Genomic DNA, 19648 nt, shown 5'->3' with positions numbered 1-19648 from the left:
AATTGGTCGATAGGAAAGGTAACAGCTTTTATCAACACTGAACCCAACACATCATTAGTGACCCATCAAAAATTGAGAAAGCTTAACTGTAAGTTTTGATGCACCACTATATACGAGACCTGACTTGGTACTTGACCGACTACCGTTTGTTTTAATCTCCGCAGACACTAAAACAAGTTCATTCAGAAAACACGTTAGTCTACAGCGAGAGGATTTCAATTTTTACGTCAGAGAAGACAAAAGGTGGTATATCAAAACTGCACATAATTGGTTTTAATAAATTTTACGTGAAACAAAAAACCTTTTTGACCTTTGTGTTAAGATAAAAAACTTTGTATATATAATCAAAATAATTGATTGACATCTCCTTAATAAACTATTTTATTTGTCAAAAAGACAGGCCTTCAAGGGACTGGTCATGCGATCGTCACATACAAATGCGTCGACTATAACTCCACAATTTATAGTCGCCTAGGTAACTTGCAGGTTGTGAATAACTGTCACCAGGAGGCCGGGGGTTATGTGCGTTTGAGCACTTATCACATCGTTGGAAGGCGTAGTGAGCCAAGACAGCACTGACCTTCAACTACGGTAAGACAGGTCATTTAGCTGAGTTGTGTAAGACGGATTAATATTTAAACCGATGACCACACATTCATCGTTGTATATCCCACCCTACAGGTAACATCCAAAGCCCTCTAACATTTCTTCATTAACAGTATCATCAGATAGGAAAGGTGATAAAATTTAAAACAATGACAACAAACATTTCCCATTAAATATCTTGCCCTACATTTAACATTCAACGGTCTTTAAAATTACTTTACAAAATGTGTTATCAGAATAGTAAACCGATATATTTAACAAATGACAAAAAAAATTCACCATTCAATATGACAACCTGCAACAATTAACGACCTGTAAGATTATTTCAGTAAAAATGTTATCAGAATAGGAAAGCCGATAATATTTCAACGAATGAAAACATATTCAGCTGCCAGTATCTCGTTTTATATTTAACATTCAACGCCATCCAACATTACTTTATTAACAGTATTATCAGAATAGGAAAGCCGAAATTATTTAAACAAATCACAATACACATTCACCCTTTAGTATCTCGCTTTACATTTAACATTCAATGCCACCAAACATTACCTTAGTAACAGTGTTATCAGAATAGGAAAGCTGGTAATATTTAAACATATGACAGATCTTATTCACCTTTCAGTATCTCGTATTACATTTAACAATAATCGCCATCCAATAATAACTTACTAACATTGTTATCAGAATAAGAAAGCCGTTAATATTTAAACCAGTGACAACACACATTCACCTTTCAGTATCTCGCTTTATATTTAACATTCATCGCCATCCAATAGTGAATTAGTAAGAGTAAGTAAGAGTGTTATCAGAATACGGAATTTGATAATATTTCAACCAATTACTACACACTATCACCTTTCAGTTAACATTCATCACCACTCATAGTAACCTAGTAAGAGTTATCAGAATAGGAAAGACGATAATATTTGACCATATGACAACACATGTTCACCTTTCAGAATCTCAATTTAAATTGAACAATCATCGTTATCCAATAGTAAAGTAGTAACAGTGTTTTGAGAATTAGAAAGCCGGTAATATTTGAAAAATGACAACACACTTTCCCCTTTCAGTATCTTTCTTCACACTGAATATTCATCGCCTTCCATTAATAACTCAGTAAGAGTGTTATCAGAATACAGAAGTCAATAATATTTATACCAATGACTACACAAATTCACCTTTCAGTATTTCATCTTACATTGAACATTCATCGCTATCCAATAGTATAATAGTAACAGTGTTTTCAGAATAAGAAAGCCGGTAGTATTTGAACAAATGAAAACACACAATCACCTTCAGTATCTCGCTTTTAAGTTTTAATTACAATAACTTTGTTGTAAACTAATAAAAGCGTTAATTTTATTATTAAATCTTTTTAGAGAATTTAATTTTGAGAAAATTGATGAAATAAGATTTATGAAGAAAAAATTATAAAAAAACCTTAAAAAAATGTTATGGATTTATAAAAATAATAAACAGTTGTTTTCAGTACACTAAATTAAAAATAAAATACTTTTTATTTACTTTTAAAAAGATACTCGTTGTGATTTATAGTTTTTTTTCATTTAAAATAAATATTCGAAAATTCCACCATTGACATCGATGCGCTTTTCCACTCATTTCCTTACATTTTCTGTCGCTAATCTAATGATATCTTCGCGGTCGTTGATGAGGGCAGTAGCCAGTTCATCTCACACTTCTACTTTTTGGATTTACTTCGCTTTTCATTGATCGCTATTAACAATAATCTGAGGGAGTAATGTACGATAATCTAGGTGGCCGATTTACAGGTCTTCTACTTCCCGTAAACTTTTAATGTGTCTTATCTCATTCGTTAAATGTGATGGTGCTCCATCATGGTTGTAAATTTTAATTCGTTTCACGTATGAGAAATTTTCAAGCGGTGTAAGAAATTAATTTTTTTTAAATTATATATAATTTCTCGCCGTTACACGTTGTTCTAGTATGAAAGAGCTTGTTAATTGCCACACCAAACTTTCACTGAAAATTATTATTGGAAATTTAACTCGACTATAATATGTAAGTTATCTTCAGACCAAACCACCAAAAAGGTGGTAAAACGAAAGCCTGCTAAGAAGGCTGTGGCCAAGCCGGCTCCGGCGGGGAAGGCCAAGACTGCTCCGGCTGGGAAGGCCAAGCAGGCAGTTAAGAAAACCGCGGCCCCTGAGGCCCCGCGCCCCACCAAAAGGCACCTCCAGCGGCAAACCCAAACCGGCTACCCCGAAGGAGAGTACCGGCATGGATTTCCTGTCACAAATGACAGTGAGGGATGTCCTGCCAGATATTATGATGGTCTTGCCACGCCTGCTCCAGGCATAATCTCTCAAGGACTGTATTCAGTCCTTAATAGAGTTTGGCTTCGGGAATGCGCGTTTTTTTTCTCGCGTGTGTGTGTTCTGTTTCTTTTGTTACAAATACGTGAGAGACGTGTGTGTGGAGCAATTCGTGCCCACTTGGTCTTGGTCGTTGGATCACCGAAATAGAGAGGGAAACGCCTTTCCTTTTAATCCCGCCATCCCAAAATATAAATTCCTTTTTTTTCGTGTGTGTGTTCTGTTTCTTTTGTTACAGAAACCCACAACAGCCACCACAACAAACATAAATGGTTTCTTCACTGCGTAACTACCATTCAGATAATACTTCAGAAGACGAATGAGGATGACATGTATGAGTGTAAATGAAGTGTAGTCTTGTACATTGTCAGTTCGACCATTCCTGAGATGTGTAGTTAATTTACGTTCCCGTCTAGATAGCGCTATAGATATAGAAGGGAAAGTATTACAATCGGTCCAATTTGAACATAAGCGGTTTTCGTTCACATAAAACAAGTTGTAAAGTATCCTTTAAAGAAGATAATTCGAGGGTGCTTCAGCTACTTCGGACTTAAAACTTTAATACCCATCACTGGGATGATGAAAGTGAAATGTACAGACTATTATTGGAAATTAGGGCTCTACCAGAACTTTGGTTGGTGAACTCTGCTCACCAACCATATTAATTTGAACCAATATCTGTTTCGGTTCCGCCTGGCAGCTGATGACCTGTGCGTCTGTGGGGAGGTCCAGTCAAATGAACACCTGATGTTTGACTGCCCTGCTCTTCGGGGGAGCCACCCTGGAACTTAGAAGTCAAGGGGAAACTGACCACTCACAAGCGGTGAGTCAATGTGGCGAGAGCCACACTGTCGGACCGTGTGGGAGTTTCTTGATGGGGTTGTGCTATGTTCAACCGACATCAGTAGTTTACTTAAGGGAAAACTCCTACCACACTGCTGTCATAAGCTAACCTAAAAATATATGGCTAACCACAGCCAATTAAGGCTCCAAGTACTTTAATATGGTGGACAGGTACTTTCTGGTATTCAGCGACCTAGGCGTGGCAGCAAATTAATGTCTAGACAAAGTAAATTTTAATTTATGGATGTCATATATATTTTTAGTAATTGACGGGATGCGCCTACCCATTTTAGTAAATATACGACAAGTGAGCATTTGAGACACATAAGCCGGTGGTGTATGGCACCACGCTTAGTCTGCTCACGCTGTTAGGTAAGTTCAAGGAGCTATTTAGAACACTAGTCGCTAAACTGTTTCAAGGCTCTGTAGCTCTTTGTGGCACAGACATTCAATCTTATGATCTAGGGTGACCAAATTGGGTGGTGGCAGGAGAAATGCCAAGCAAACCAAAACCAAATCTACCAGAACTTTAAAAACTTGCAGATTTACTTGGAGTCAAAAACACTGTTTTTCAACAAGATTTGGCTCGCTGCCACTCATCAAAAAAAGTTAAGTTTTCATACCTAAAAAAGAAATTCAGTGTTTAGACTGGCCTGGAAATTTACCAGACCTGAACCCGATTGAAAATTTGTGGGTAGTTATGAAGAAAAGACTGAAAAAAATTGACTGCATTAGCAAAGAGAAGATGATTTGTCCTGTGATAAAGGTGTGGTTTCACGATCAAGAAATATGTAAAAAAAATACTTATAGGTTCAATGCTTAAAAGAATTGAAATGGCTTTTAAAAAGCAAGAAGGACATATTAAAAAATACCACAATAAATACTGAACATTCTTTATATGTAATAAATGTAATTATTTTTGAAAATATATTCTTGTTCTTATTAATTTGTACAAGACTGTGTAGCATTACATTCAAAGAAAGCAGCTTATATAACAGGGTTATAACTCAGGGTTTTTTTCTAGTCTCATTCATGATAAATAATGAGATAAATAATAAAAGACAATAAATTATGTACCCCTATCAATTGTAAAACAATACTTTATATATTATATTATTTCACTCATCAAGGGATGTATTAAGGATTAATGTTTCAAACAGATTGTATTAAATCTGTAATTATTTTTAATGACAGGAATTATCTGTGCTGAATTATTATATAAAATACAATAGGGTAAATCTTTATAAGAGTCCATGATTGGCACTAGAGAGCTCATGCGATTTTTCATTATTGATCTAATAAACAAATGAATATAAATGTTTATTGAAAATTGTTCTGTAAAATTAGAAAATTATTAATTTGTTATATCTAATCCTGTAGGAAGGTGTAATTAGATTATTTTTCTCCCGATTAAGAAATATAATTGAGATATATTTTACATTATAATAACTGCTTACATATTATTCAAAGGATAATATAAATCAGATGATTACTTAGAATTAATTATATTAATTTCTAACATTTTTTTTATGCACACCAAAGAATTTTTATTTTTTAGTAACAGCCTTTAACTTTTTAAAATACAAATTTATATTTTACATGCCATTTATGGTAATATGCATACAACAAACCCATAATGATTTTTTTTTAATTTGATTACGTACTCCACTGTCAAAAAAATACTGGGTACTGTGAAAAAAGTACGGGATTGTACTGGTAATTGTCATAAAATGCACAAGTTTTATTTATTCATCAATATTTATTTTATCGCCTTCAAAGTAGGCCCCATTTGATGTAACACACATATGCCACCATTTTTTCTAGCCTTTGAAACACTTTTTATAGGCGCTTACCAGTATGGCCTTCAGCTTCTTTCATGAATTTTGCTTTATGGCTTCAATCGAGTCAAAATGGGTGCCTGGAAGCGGCAATTTTAACTTCGGGAACAGACAGAAGTCACATGGGGGCAAATCTGGTGATTCCAGTGGTTGATCGATGGTATATATGGCAAACTCGTAGACCCATGTCTCGTCAACAGTTATGATGCGTACCATGAATGTGGGATCAGAATTGGCGACATTCAGCATGTCTAAAGAGACTGGCTCACGGTATTGTTTTTGAAGAAAATTCAGCTCTTTTGGAACAAGATGTGCAGCGACGCATCTCATGCCCAAAATATCCACCAAAATCGAACGAACAGACTCGTGAGAGATGTTATCTATAATATTTATGAATGGATAGATGGATGAAAAATGAAGTAATAAAAATAGTAAAGAAGAATAGAACTTAAATGAAACCAGAATAGGAAAGCAAACTATTAGGACTTTCAGGAGAATAAAGGTTAATTAAAACAGTGTCAAGAAGGAAAATCCAAAGAAGACAGGATGAATAAGAGTAAATATTGTGGATAATATGAAAGGAAATAATGCTAACAGCAACTCAAAAAATATACTAGAAGTAGATGGAAATGGAGTTGAACAAGAAGGGGCAACGGATTATTTCAAGGTAGATAACCAAATATTGATATGATTGAATACCTGCTTTGTGACCTTTTGTAAAGAATTAGTAATCGAAAAGAACAGAATAATTTTTCTATTGATATGCAAACATTTTTTTTCTTGAGTCATCAGTCATTTGACTTGCTTAATACTATGCTACATCCCTTCCAATTCTGTGCTAATATTATAACCTGAATAGAAGCTCTACCTGAAGTAGAGCAATAAATATTGCTCTACTTCCTAGGACCTCATTTATTTGTTTTACAAATTCCAATCTTCCTATATAAAATTTACCATACAAACATCTTTCCAGTATCAAATTAACCAAACTTGAATGTCTTTCTAACAATTTTCTTCATCTGTTTATAAGATTCTACTGCACATTTCTCCATCCCTCTTATTTGTCTTAAGATACCTTGATTTTATACTTTATCAACCCACTGAATTTTCAACTTCCTTCATTAACATGATTTTAAAAAAGCCTCTTTTTTCACTTTTATTTTCTTCATCTTTCACTAGCACAAAATGTTTTGCTCCTTACAAATTTTTAAAAATATATATTTAATTTTTAAACATAATATGATATTATATGATATTACATGATATTATATTTAATAATATCAGACTTTTATTGCCATGAAAGATCTGTTTGGTTGTACCAGTCTGCTTTTGGCATCCATCATACTTATACAACCTCTTTAAAGCTGAATATCTCTCCTAGCAATAAATTCAAGTCATTCAGAATTTTTTGTAAGCTAATTTTGATCTCTACCAAAAGAAGAAAATCATCAGTGAATCTTAAAATTAACTTTTTCTTCTTTTATTTATTCAATTCTTAAATTTATTATTTTTTTATATGAATTCTTAAATTCCTGTATTGTTTCTTCTATATATACAAGTTTATAAGCACTGGATAAACATTCTTTTATCTCCTTATCTCCTTTATCGTAAATCAAAGCTAACCTTTTTTCATCTTCTACACTTATTGATGCTATTTGATTCTTGTAAAGTCTTCTTTTCATATATTTCAGTTATATTTTTATTAAAATTTAATTTCTTTTAGATTCTACATAATCAAATACTACCTTCTACATATAGGTGTCATGCATTCTACAATTATTTAAGAGCCAAAACGCTTTACTGAGATTATTTTAGTATTTTTAATTAACAAATAAATTTATTTTAGTCATCTGTAAATAAATTTATAATTTTAAAATTATTTATAGAGTAATAGATTTTATGAATAAACAAAAATAAATTAATCCAGCACATAAATTGATACCACCAGGATTCAAATACTCTTTCTCTCTCTCTATCTATCTATCTATATACCCCTCTACCTGTCAAAGAGATCTCTTTGAGAGATGTCATGCTCAGACAAAGCTGCACACATATATTTATATGTACTGAGATAGAATAACGTACTGTTTCGTACATTATATATAACAGTACAATAGAGACTATAACATGATATTTACTGTTAATATTCTGGCAAGGACGAATAAACGATATTGTTCCATTAATGTAATATAGATTATGGTATAATAATCAGTGTATCCCAAACCAATTTACTGACAATATCTAATTAAAGATATGGGTTTACACAACTGTAATTATCAACAGTTAATTTCCAGATTACATAAATACACCAAAATTAATTTTTTATAAAAAATAAAAAATAACCTCCAAAGAAATAAGCAGCAAAATTTGTTTAAATATTTAGTTTTGTTTTCTAAATGTCTACATCAACCAACCACCCAGATATGTTTATAAATAAAAAAATATTTTAATCATTGTTTGTATGAGCATTGCAGTACATTAATACAATAGATATATTTAAAAAAAAAAAATTAACTTTTTAAATAATTATCTATACCAAATTTAATAAATACAACATTTTGAAAATTTAAATCATTATGTTTTTATTTGCTCATGAAACTATCTTCAGTGAGTGATGCAGCGATTTAAAAATGAATGATTTTAGTTGATTTTAATGTTCACCTTTTTTTTAAGTTAGGCAGACATCAATTATGAATGTAGTTGACAAATGAGTTTGATTTGAATTACATATATATATATATATATATATATATATATAAAATGTAGCACATTATTATTGTACATCTCTTTGTATTTACATACTTGACAAAGTTCAAGTAAATTCTTTTATCGATAAAATGATTGGAAAATGTTGACTCTATTGTATCTTGTTGACTATATATTGTAGCTCTAAATGTTTCTTTGTATCTTTATTTAAAGCTGCATATCATTTGAGAAGTATAGAAAATTAAATTGAATAGGAAATTTCAATTAGAGACGTTTAGTTTATATATAAACTAAATGTAAAAATACAGTATTGATGTGATGACTATTTTTTTATTGTTTTTAAAGAGCTTGTTTGAATATGAATAAGTACAAGCAATCTTTTATATTTGTTTAAATCACAATCACTTGTGAAATTGAAATAAACTGTCTGATATTTATTTCATGGAAATCAGTACAATTGTTCTGAAGGTAAAAATACTAACTCATCCAAGCTAATTTTAAGAGAATAGTCTCAGAAACGTTGGATAATAGAACCTTTATTTTAAAATACTTATGTATTGATAATTATGAATCAAAATACTTACGAACAGTTTATGGACAATATAAGAGTAATCAATTTTAGTGTATGACACACAAAAATAAATAAATAAAATAACTGCCCGTGCAGATCATTTTTTGTAATTACTAGATGTACTATTTAACGAATAACAGAAAGAATTTAGTCCAGCAGTTTCCTGAAAGGATCGATGAAAGATATACAGAAAGTTTGATCAGAAAAAATATTATTAAATACAAAATAATTAATAGTTCTGTCTACATTAATATATAAAAATAAGAATAATATGGACATAGCAATGTAATGAAAATAAATAAAATCATTGGAGAAAAAATTAAAATTTTGAAGGTATTAATAAATATTTGGATGCAAATTTAAGTAGATGTAAGTAAATATTGATATGAAAAATTCAAATTTATGTAATTAGTATTATTTAAAAATTCACCTACTCAGTAATATTGTTCATATAAAAAGAAAATTTTAATTTAAAAAAAATTACTTGACAAATTTTGTTAGATTTCTGAATAATTTATTAAAAATAGAAACTGATAAATAAGACCCTTTCTTGTATGTATAATGTTTTATACTATATAACATCAAAATAATTTGATTGTCTAATTTAATACATGAACGTAAATATTGTTAGTTTCCTTTTTTAGATAGGATTATTTTTTTTTTTTTTTTTTGAGGAAGGCTATTGGCTATATATAAGGTTACATATATTGGCACCAAACAAATATTGGACATCCAATTTTTGAATTCTAAAAACTTATTCCAACATTTTTAAATAATCTCAAGAAGCAATACTATATCATACACAGGCATGTTAATCTTGAATGATGATGGCAAATTTAGTTATAGACTAAGATGCTTCAGAGAGAAACAATATGGTTTGACCATGTTGCAAACGAAATCATATAATTGGCACTTGAAAATTTATCATCTGATGAGTAACCTAAAAATCTTATTTTATGATTCTAAATGTGATTCGTTTGGAAAAAGCAACATAAAAACTAGTTTATTAATTCATCTTATATGGGAATGTGGAATAAAAATTATGTTGCATATGAAAAATACTAAGCCTGACTGGGATCTCATAAAAACTGCAGGCGCTAGCTCTCCACCATTCAGTTCAGCAACTATAATTCAGTTTAAAATTGAAACAGTTCTCCTTTGCCTTAAAATTGAAACCTCCGCTTTAAACTTCATCAAAATAACTTAACTTTCATCAGTAAACTTAATTTTTTTTTTAATTTTTACCATGTATCTAAATATGAAATAAAAATGATAAGAAATAGAACAGCAAAATTTTGATACATAGCTGTTAAATCAATTGGCATATATGACTAATTTGTTATACTATTTATTCAAAATTGAATAGGTTAACTGATTAAAGCAGACAGACTAAACCTTCATAATTTTAGTTACTTAAATATAAAGGGATATCAAGAGAACAAGACAAAGGAAAGGGAATGTGGAAAGGAATAAAAATGATGGGATATTCTGGAAAAGTAGATTTTTAAAAAATGTTAAATTAATTCTAACAACATTACCTATTCAAAAAAACAAAGTACTTGAGTTCATAGATTATACATGCATATGAGGATTCTTTATAATTGACTAGGAAGTCAAGAAGTGAAATATAACTTTACTCTCACAATTAATTAATGATATTTGATTGTACTGTAATCTACAATGACAATATCAAGTCTTGTACTTGAATAAACAAAAATAAACACATATATACATGCTTAAATATATATATGATGACATGCAACTAAAAAAAGCCAGTTCAAAAAAAATGACAGCTATTCTCACCAAGAAAAAACTTCCCTCGCCAGGCTTTCTTCATAAAACCAAGTATAATTTTGCTTATCAAAGAATGTTAATCTCATTGACATGTAAATGATACTCAATCCTACAAGATATCTATTGTAGATATCTATTGATTGATATCTATTGTAAAGTGGGATTAGAAAACCTCTTTAGTATATAGTTAATATATTCAATGTATGTTGTTTGTTTATTTTACATGTTTTATTTTTAGTGCGTTTATAATTTCATATTGTTCAAACATGTGTATCAGAGTGATATACATGGTCAGAGCTAGCCTTTCTATCCAGAAAATTGATACCAATTATATTTTAACAATAATGGCTTCCCAATAGGAGCCGTAACTCCTAACTGAGGAGGCCATCATTCTATTGTTTAGTTCACATATCCTGGCTTGAGAATCTACATGTAACAAGTTACTTACTCTCATTATATGAACAAGTGACAGCTAGTTACAGGACCCATATCAAGAAAACTGCTCTGGATATCAGATGACTTCCAAAATATCTTATATATTGATCAGTAAAATTGTACAAATATGTTGATTCTTAGTTATTATATACATGTTAAAATGTTTGAATGGATGTCATCCTCTGAAGTAATACATTACAGTGGTTCCGGAGGCTAAACAGAAAAAGAAGAGAAGAGATGACGGGATGTCTTGTTTCTGTAAGATGATTTTCAAAAGATTATTCTGTTATTGTGTCAAGTGCATGAATATTTCTGTTTTTGTATTTAAGGGTGAATATACATCCAATCTAGCTAATGGAGAATTTAGTGTAATCACTAGAATTTAAATTAAATGTACCCGGATTCTTTTGTTATCAGAGCGTAATCTGTTATTTAAAAATACTTGTTTTGTCAAACTAAAAAATAATAATAGTAAATTCTTCAATTAGATTCACAAATTATTTGAATTTTATTTTATATTAACCACAACTTATATCTATTTCTATGTAATTTTTTTTAAGAAAAAACGTTTTCAAGAAAGAAAATTTTATACAATAAAATTGGTATATTATTAAAGAATCTCTGTATTTTTAATTTATTTTAATTTTTCTAATAAAGGAAAAAAATAAAATCAATAGTTATATGTTAACTTTTACAGTTTACTGAACTGTAAGAAATAATAAATTAAATGCAGAAAGAAAAACATATTGAGGCTAATATTAAATAAATGTACATAAGTAACAGAGGAATAAGCTTTTTTCTTTAAAGTTCTTCTTCCAGGAAAAATATTAATATTACTGCATAGAAAATTATTTACAATGAATACATTATTTGTAATATCTACTGAACAAAAGAATACACATATATATAAAAAAAAAGGAAATAAAACAATCTTCTTTAAGCAAAAATATGTAAAGCCGCTGTCTTATAGATGAGACCGCAGTTCCTTAGGTATGCATCCACCATTCTGAGGAGGTATCGAGAACACGTAGAATGAATTCTCCATATCCCGAAGCAAGTCGTTCCATTGTGAGAGTTGAACGCGTTTTTCACGTCCAACGAAACGAGAAGGACCACATGGCGCGAAAAATATTTGTGGCCTCTGCTCGCCGATGCACTGCCTCAACAACCTCGAACTGCATCCAGGGTCGACCGACCCTGCTGAAAACCGTACTGGTAGGATGATAGACCAACTCCTGATTCATCGCCGCAACCAATCTCTTACTTAATAGTTCTCTAAAACCCCTTAATAAGACATTCTCAGCGCAACCCCATAATCTCCTGCGTCCATCAGTAAACGGGTCACTTCCAGTGCCTCGGCTTCCCGTGGGGGATAGAGGCGACACATGCAGAAGCGATCAGTCGCATGGTCTAAGGAACCACGGCTTCAGCACCAATGGCCTCCCGGTGGTTATGTTCCCAGGGATTGCCGCCCCTGAGGAGATCTTTCCTGTGAATCTCTTTTCATCAATTTTATTTTTTCACCAGCCATGGAGCCTCTGGGCGCTCCCGTGCACCGTCTAGGACTCTAAACGAGATGCATTGGTGGTCTCTGACAGTGCAGGACTCTCCAGTCTTTGACGAGCGTGACCAGCTCTTTGATGAGACGAGTGAAATAACGAGAATGGTCTTTGGATATCCTATCTGAAGACCGAGAACGTCATCATGTTCCCTAAATTGAGGACTGCGAGTCCAGTATGTGCTGCCACATCCAGAATGTATTTCCCTCTTGAGTCATTATGCTCCATACCCCACTCCACAGCCTGAAGTTGAAGTAACCAGCTACCACCACCTCACCAGCAGCAGCAAGGACAACATCAGTGCGTTCAACAATCCACAAGCCAGATCCCATACCCATGGAACCTGAAACACTGAGGGAATTGTGCTCTAGACCTAATCTGGCAGTACACCCAGCCAATCTTTTTCATAGACTGGCTGAGTAATCTGAAAGCAGCCTTCTTGCCAATCTCTATAATGACTACCTTCTGCTTCCTGACATTAGTATTTGTAATGCTAACCCTTCAGTTTCCTATATCTCCAAGATCTCTTCTTAGTACTGCTTCCACATCCTCCCTTCTTTGTCACACAGTTCAAATCTCGGATCTCGGATCTCCAGGGTCTCCTGTGGTTCCAGATTGCAGGCAACACCTTCTCTGAGTACAGCCTTTAGGACACACTGAATGTTCAATTGTCTTTGGTGCTGCTCCCAAACTCAATTAGAACGTCTCCTGCTCTGGCCTTTCTTATTCCACCTCACTCTCTTCCAGTTTCACCTCCTTCCAGATTGACTGAGGGTTTCAGCATAAGTTCTCCCCTCAATCTTTTTTATGAGGATCACTTTTTTAAGAATCTTCCTCTTTTTCTTGTTATTGCTGCTCTGGGTGCTGCCTCTGGGAGGTTTTTATTGCTCCTTTGCAGCCTCTTTATCTTCAGAGTTTTGCTCCTTCTTTTTGCTCTTCTTACTTTCCATGCATGTACATAATTCCACTTGTGGATCGTTTCAGTTTAAATGGGTGTCCAATTAATAATAATTTTAATAGTAAAAACAACAACAATAATAATATACCATTATTAAACAGAAGAGAAATGAAATATATCACAAGACCTTCAGAAATGAGAAATATTTAATATTTGCAATAAAATCCTACTCCATAAAATTAGCATAATCATTAAATAAGAAAAGAAACAAAAAATAAATGATTGTAATTCTACAGATAAATATGAAATAATATATTTTTTAAATAATAAAACTAAAATTTTACATCAGATCCAATTCGAATTAGTTTTGTCGAATAAATATTTATGCAGGAAATAATAATATAGAAAATCAAAGTAAATATGTAACAAAATAAATAAAATTTTAAAAATAATATATTAAGTTTCAAATTTTATAGTTTTTTATACCTGTAACCATACAAGATTCACAGTCACACCAAAAAAAGTTATTAATATTTTGATTTGCTATTTTAAAAAGTTAGTTTGTAAATAAAGAATTCAGAGTTCAAAATCTTACCTTGTATTGTACATATGATTTAATTAAATTTTTTTAAACTTTGTGATGTGTGTTATGTCTTTTAATAAGTGGGTTATTAAGTAGTATTAGGTATGTGCTAACTGTTAGTATGCAGTTATGATTATTATTAATAATAATTGTAACAAAAAAATAATAAATGAACATACTAAAATTTAATGAGTTGTACAAGACACCACTAAATTTTTTAAAACATTTTCTTTACTTATTCTTCTTTCATATACGATAAATAAATTATAACAAATTAAATTGCATAATTTTAACAAAAAAAAAAATTATATTACAAATCATAACATACAATTATGTTGACTCAAAATAGTTGAAAAACTTTCTCATACAGGTTGTGAAGCAAAGACAACAAATTAACATTGAAATTTAATAAAAGAAACCACAGACCAAAATTATTTAAAAAAAAAAAAAAAACAACTGTAAATAATTAAGTCTAATAGCATCCTGAAAAAACACTATTAAAAAATATAAATATTATATTTATATTTCTTAGTTTTTTATATTTCTTTATATTTATATTGTTATTTCTTTATACTTTATAAAAATAAACATTTCGGGATGCTATTAAGAAATAGCATCCTGAAAAAAAACACAAAACTCTTACTTTACCTTAATACTCATCAACAGTATAAAAGCCACTGGTCCATTAACAACAGAGTAAGCTTTTCCAAAATCCTCTTACAGAAATGTCTGGTTGGATTCTGCAGCTACTTGCCATCTTGTCACAAATCTGTGTATATCCCTAATAATTACTCTTTTTAAATTCACAGTTTTTTTAACATCCTCTTTAAAAAAGGATGTTTTTAAACATTTTTTTTTTATTTTGAGATGAGATCACATTTTATGTCTCAATTAGAAAACTAAAATTTCAAATTGCTATATGGCAATTGGTATGAATAGCTGATACACATTACAGAAATTTAAATTATTGAGTATAAACAGGTGGACCTAAGAAACCGTAAAACATAAAACAAAAATATTTCATTATCCGTAGAATAGTTTGAATGTTAGCCCCAGTTTAAATTTGCGATGCAGTGCTGCATAACAGATCAATCCACAAGAATGTGATCGTTCTCAGTCAGCTGTCATAGCGAGCACAAACTGGTGCATCAATTTGTTTCATCAGATATTCATGAGCGAGTCTAATGTAACCTATTCACAAATGGCAGATAATGACCTCTTCTCGACAGTTATTTCTGCATGAGAAGCTCCATGGTGAAACAGTGTTCTTAATTGAGTGAAGTGTATTTTTCATGGTAGCATTCCAGTCACTTTGCACCTCATCAGGAACCATCCTCTTCAGGCAACAGACAAGATCGTTAGAAGCAGTGGTGGTTCACGTATAGGCACTGTGGAACTGTAGCACCCCCTATTTCCACTTGATTTTATTGATAACATTTAATATAATAAGATCCTTTTTCTTTATATTTGTACAGTATATAATCCTTGAGCTTAATGTCAGTAGCCATCCCCCAGTTTACGTAAAACATACAAAAATCTTGGTATGAAACTGTGCGCTTCATAGTTCCAGCAGTGTGGTGTTTGGCTATTGTGCACAGGCGCACATAGCTGTGCGCGAGGCTGTAAGGGAGAGAAAGCACTGTTACTCCTGCAGTGCCATCCCTGGCGTGCGTACTGGTGGAAGATAGTTTTTTTTTTACTCTGGGTGTGTTAAAAATGATAAAGTGTTAAAAATTGTGTACTATATTTTTGAATGTGATAAAGTGTAGAATTAGATTATTATCCTGCTTCCAGCTATTCTATTTGATTCTTTTTTTTAAAACAACAACAATGGATTTCATTTTTAAATGAGTAGATCAATCTTGAACTGTAACAATTTAGGTTAAAGTAAGTAAAAAATGTTTGATTTTGTTCTTTTAGGGTTTTATCAAGTTTTTCAATAAATTTTCGTTTTATACATGTTTGCTTCCATTTACACAATTTTAAAACAAAGCCTAAAACTTTTCTGGAGCAGCACCCTCGTTAATTTTAGATAAGAGCCGCCACTGGTTAGAAGCAATGACTAATTATTTTACACTCACTATGAAATTCATCATTCATAAGAGGATGCAATAATGTTACTTAGTATTATTTTTTGTGGTATAATAATACAGAATGATCTGTTCTGATAAGCAGATTACTTTCAAATGAAAATTAAAAAAACAAAATAGAAAACTTAGGATGAAAAAAAATATATCCTGCATTTTAGAAAGCTTTGAAATATTTTAATGAAATTCAATGTCCATGTATACTCAAAATCTACAAAATAAGTAAGTTTGAAAATTCTACCTTTTGAAGATTCCAAAATGGCAGCCATTTGAATCTTTAAATATTAATAATTCCATAAATATTAGTTTTATTAGAAAATATGTTAAGCCTTTTATTGTAAAGACGCCTCAATTGTTCAAATAGCTTGATAAACAGCTGAGATATGACTAAAATTGTTACAGTGGATCACAAAAATGATGCAATTTGATAATTGTGCTTGTTTTCACTCTTTTCACTAATTGAATTAAAAATAATTAATAATAACCCCTTATTAATGATTAAAATTGGAGCGGTTAATGATTAAAAAAGTTACATAACCACCATTTTGGAATTTTCAAAAAATTATATATGTTTTAAGCCAGGCGATACTGGAAGGTATCAGATAGATTATATCATGGTTAAGCAAAGATTTAGAAATCAACTCGTTGACTGCAAAACTTACCCTGGAGCAGACATTGATAGCGACCATAATTTGGTGATAATGAAATGTAGATTGGGGTTTAAAAACCTGAAGAAAAGGTGTCAGATGAATCGGTGGAATTTAGAGAAGCTTGAGGAAGAGGAGGTAAAGAAGATTTTTGAGGAGGACATCGCAAGAGGTCTGAGTAAAAAAGATAAGGTAGAAAATGTAGAAGAAGAATAGGAAAATGTTAAAAAGGAAATTCTTAAATCAGCAGAAGCAAACTTAGGCGGAATAAAGAGAACCGGTAGAAAACCTTGGGTTTCAGACGATATATTGCAGCTGATGGATGAACGTAGAAAATATAAGAATGCTAGTGATGAAGAAAGTAAAAGGAACTATCGGAAATTAAGAAATGCTATAAACAGGAAGTGCAAACTGGTGAAAGAAGAGTGGATTAAAGAAAAGTGTTCAGAAGTGGAAAGAGAAATGAACATTGGTAAAATAGATGGAGCATACAGGAAAGTTAAGGAAAATTTTGGGGTACATAAATTAAAATCTAATAATGTGTTAAACAAAGATGGTACACCAATATATAATACGAAAGGTAAAGTCGATAGATGGGTGGAATATATTGAAGAGTTATATGGAGGAAATGAATTAGAAAATGGTGTTATAGAGGAAGAAGAGGAAGTTGAAGAGGATGAAATGGGAGAAGCAATACTGAGATCTGAATTTAAGAGAGCATTAAAAGATTTAAATGGCAGAAAGGCTCCTGGAATAGACGGAATACCTGTAGAATTACTGCGCAGTGCAGGTGAGGAAGCGATTGATAGATTATACAAACTGGTGTGTAATATTTATGAAAATGGGGAATTTCCATCAGACTTCAAAAAAAGTGTTATAGTTATGATACCAAAGAAAGCAGGGGCAGATAAATGTGAAGAATACAGAACAATTAGTTTAATTAGTCATGCATCAAAAATCTTAACTAGAATTTTATACAGAAGAATTGAGAGGAGAGTGGAAGAAGTGTTAGGAGAAGACCAATTTGGTTTCAGGAAAAGTATAGGGACAAGGGAAGCAATTTTAGGCATCAGATTAATAGTAGAAGGAAGATTAAAGAAAAACAAACCAACATACTTGGCGTTTATAGACCTAGAAAAGGCTTTTGATAACGTAGACTGGAATAAAATGTTCAGTATTTTAAAAAAATTAGGGTTCAAATACAGAGATAGAAGAACAATTGCTAACATGTACAGGAACCAAACAGCAACAATAACAATTGAAGAACATAAGAAAGAAGCCCTAATAAGAAAGGGAGTCCGACAAGGATGTTCCCTATCTCCGTTACTTTTTAATCTTTACATGGAACTAGCAGTTAATGATGTTAAAGAACAATTTAGATTCGGAGTAACAGTACAAGGTGAAAAGATAAAGATGCTACGATTTGCTGATGATATAGTAATTCTAGCCGAGAGTAAAAAGGATTTAGAAGAAACAATGAACGGCATAGATGAAGTCCTACGCAAGAACTATCGCATGAAAATAAACAAGAACAAAACAAAAGTAATGAAATGTAGTAGAAATAACAAAGATGGACCGCTGAATGTGAAAATAGGAGGAGAAAAGATTATGGAGGTAGAAGAATTTTGTTATTTGGGAAGTAAAATTACTAAAGATGGACGAAGCAGGAGCGATATAAAATGCCGAATAGCACAAGCTAAACGAGCCTTCAGTAAGAAATATAATTTGTTTACATCAAAAATTAATTTAAATGTCAGGAAAAGATTTTTGAAAGTGTATGTTTGGAGTGTCGCTTTATATGGAAGTGAAACTTGGACAATCGGAGTATCTGAGAAGAAAAGATTAGAAGCTTTTGAAATGTGGTGCTATAGGAGAATGTTAAAAATCAGATGGGTGGATAAAGTGACAAATGAAGAGGTATTGCGGCAAATAGATGAAGAAAGAAGCATTTGGAAAAATATAGTTAAAAGAAGAGACAGACTTATAGGCCACATACTAAGGCATCCTGGAATAGTCACTTTAATATTGGAAGGACAGGTAGAAGGAAAAAATTGTGTAGGCAGGCCACATTTGGAGTATGTAAAACAAATTGTTGGGGATGTAGGATGTAGAGGGTATACTGAAATGAAACGACTAGCACTAGATAGGGAATCTTGGAGAGCTGCATCAAACCAGTCAAATGACTGAAGACAAAAAAAAAAAAAAAAAAAAAAAATATGTTTACTGTATAAATATTTATACATGTTTTAAATATATTCATATGTTTTTATTTTTGTTTTTTTTTTATTATATATGTATTATGTTTTTACATTTATTATGTAGAAGATGCCATTGAGTAGATGTATCCAAAATTCATTAAAATATTGCAATCTGTTCTTAAGATATACAATTTTATTAAAAAAACACAAAATGGCAGACACAGGAAAATGAAGTTTGTTCACAGGAACGTTTTTGTTTATTCTGATGCCCTGAATAAGTCCCTTAAGTTTGGCCAACACTCCCAGAAAAAAAGGTTACTCTAAAAACTAATACTTTTAAAAGTAAATAGCTTAATAATATTCATGTTTCCAGTTATTAAAAAGATGTCAATTATAGAGTTTTTTAAACTCATACACAGAAAGATCCTTGAAAGAATATTTGATAATTGAGAAGAGTTGGGAGTGTGGAAAAAGTGGATTATAATTTTATAAATATTAAGAAAGCCTATAGTAACCTGTCTAG

This window comes from Lycorma delicatula, chromosome 7 (assembly GCF_047948215.1).
Source record: "Lycorma delicatula isolate Av1 chromosome 7, ASM4794821v1, whole genome shotgun sequence".
NCBI lineage: Eukaryota > Metazoa > Arthropoda > Insecta > Hemiptera > Fulgoridae > Lycorma > Lycorma delicatula.
This window is presented reverse-complemented; position numbering follows the sequence as displayed.